Here is a 2965-nt window from a genome sequence, read left to right on the forward strand (position 1 = left end):
CATCAAGATTGCGTTTTAACGCGGTAGCGTTAAGGAGCTCGTGTCGCAGAAAAGCCGGTGTCGTCGGCGGCGTTGGCCGTGAGCGATAAATCCCGGCATGCACTTCATAAATAAAAAGCAACTTCCAAGATGGGCTGGGTGGGAATCGAACCAGGGTCTCCGGAGTGTGAGACGGAGACGCTACCACTCAGCCACGAGTTTTTTTTTCTATATTTCCTGACCGAGGACGTACAGAAAAAAGACACATGTGACATCAATAACATGACAAAAGATCAAGCATTGACTTAAAGCTTCAGCCTTCCTCAGCTGAAATTGTCGGATTAAAAATCCCTCATATGTGACAACCCTTCAAAACTAACTAACCATTCTGGCTCTAGTCTTAAAGCTTTCTGTTCGTCCACATATGCCCGTATGCTCTCTCTAAAGAGCTGTCTCGCTGAACGTGCATCGACATCACCGTGCTCTACAGCCATTCTGCTTTTCCATATGCCGTGGAGAGCCAGTAGCATCAAAAGATCCAACGGTGTATCATTGTTCGCTTCTACTGGCAAGAATCGGATACCATGTGGGCTTATGGGTAGTTCCTTTTTAAGCGTCCTCTGGAGCTCGTCCCATAAAAATACGGCATCCCAGCATTCGAGAAACACGTGTTCAATCGTCTCCTCTTTCCTGCATATTATGCAGTGGACACCCCAGGGTACAAAAAGCCCTTTCTGTTCCTTCCATTTCTTTACCTCCAATGTTCCAGTGTGCAGCTTAAAAAAGAACGTTTTCACCCCTGCCGGCACCATCATCCTCTTCACTCTTTTAAGAACATTTTTGCCCCCTTTGGACGAGTACACAGCTCTGTACAACGGTTCTGGAAGCACTACATCGCACAAGTCTTTATACAGTTTTTTCCGGTTCACACTCCACAAATAGTCTAAAGTAAACCGAACATCAAGAACCTGTACGCCAAGACCACTTCCCTTAGATACCCGTGGACACCTCCTGACATGCGGTCAGAAGAAACGACAATTCCCGGAAGAGCTTGACCCAGGCGTAACTGACAGACCGTACGAAGAAATGGATTTTTCACATTCCTCAAAAACATGAAGCGATTGACTAACTGGCGCAGAAACAGATGTGCCAAACCAAGCCCGCCGTCCTTCACCCGGCGGAAGAGATTTGTCCGACTTGTCCGTTCCCACGAAGACCCCCACACAAAGACGGCAAAGATACGATGCATCTTTTGGACATTAGCTCTTGAACAATATAACACTTGAAGCACATACCAAACTTTTGTCACTAAAAACAAATTACAAATCGTGGCCTTAGCAAACACCGACCACTGCCATCCATTCCATTTGTCCACTCTATCTTTCAATTTACCGACTTGGTTTTTCCAGTATGGGTCACTGTCCCGATACGATTCAAGAGGGGCACCAAGGTAGCTGACAGGGTTGGTAACAAATTTCATGTTAGCAAAAATGCCTGGGGTCGCTGGCCAGTCACCGTGCCAGAAGCCCAGGCACTTGCCCCAGTTAACAGCACTGCCGCTTACAGCGCAAAAATCTTTTACAGTTTTCACAACTTCTACGATGCTTTCGTAGTCTACACAAAACATCGCGACATCATCGGCATAAGCCAAAAGCTTTACTTCTGCTTGATGCAGCTTGAAGCCCCGCATTTTCTCATGCTTGATAATGCTTAAACATAAAGGTTCAAGATAGATACAAAAGAGAAGAGATGAAAGGGGGCAACCTTGACGAACTGAGCGTTGGACAGCAATACTGTCACCGACAGATTTGTTCACAATTAGCCAAGTTGTACAAGCACTGTAAGCCATAGCCACTCCTTCTCTGATGACGCATCCGACCTTGACATAGTCTAATATACACAAAAGCAAGTCGTGGGACACTCTATCAAAAGCCTTTCGAAGATCTATTTGGAGCATTGCTACTCCAAGTCCACCAGCATCGCAACATTCAAGAATGGCCCTCGCGATGTGAATGTTCGTAAAAATGGACCTGTCTTTAATACCGCATGTTTGGTGGTCTCCAACAATATCTTTAATAACTGTTTGCAGTCTTTTAGCTAGTATTTTCATAAGAATTTTATAGTCGACATTGGTTAAACTAATCGGCCGGTAAGAGGTAACACTGCGTAATTGACCTCGGTCCTCCGTTTTGGGAATTAGCACAGTATGAGAAGATGCAAAGGACGGCGGCAGCACATTAAGCCCATATGCTTCATTATACACTTTTTCCAGTACCGGCGAGAGAAAATCCTGGAAAGCTGTATAAAATGCGGCGCTAAGTCCATCCGGCCCAGGCGATTTGCCGGGGTTCAAATTCCCAATAGCGCATTTCACTTCGTCCTCCGTGGTGGGGGTCTCTAGCACACGTGTCTACTTTTCGTCGATTGTGGCATTAAAGGTAAATAAACTCTCTTGAAACTCTCGATATTAACTGCACGCCGTGCGAACTGCTGACGATAATGCTCGAAGAAAGCTTGCTGGATTTCTTTCTTTTCGTTGGTAATGGTCCCTTGGTATTCAATTTCATCTATCTGATTCCTTCGAGCGTGCCACTTTTCTGTGCCTAACGCCCTTTTTGTCGGACCTTCCCCCCTTATCAGCCGTTCGGCTCTAGCTCTGACAAGGGCACCGCGATATCGGTCAGCGTCGAGCAGTTCAAGCTTGCCCTTAAGGGCTCGTATGTCGTCTATGAACAAACAGGGGTTATTGCTTTCCACATCGATTAGACGCTGTAGATTCACGTGAAGGGACCTTTCTTCGGCCCTTTCTTGTCTGGCTATAGCGCTCGATCTTTCCAATGCTGTCATTTTGACATTCTGTTTAAAAACCTCCCATTTAGCCCCTAACTTTGTTACGCCTTTGTCATTCATATTTGCTATATGCATTTCAACGTCAGCTTGGAAACTGTCATCAGATAATAATTTTGAGTTTAACTTGCACATTTGC

The sequence above is a fragment of the Amblyomma maculatum genome, chromosome 1 (genome assembly GCF_055883805.1).
Source record: "Amblyomma maculatum isolate TAMU_Amacu chromosome 1, ASM5588380v1, whole genome shotgun sequence".
In the NCBI taxonomy this organism is placed as follows: Eukaryota; Metazoa; Arthropoda; class Arachnida; order Ixodida; family Ixodidae; genus Amblyomma; species Amblyomma maculatum.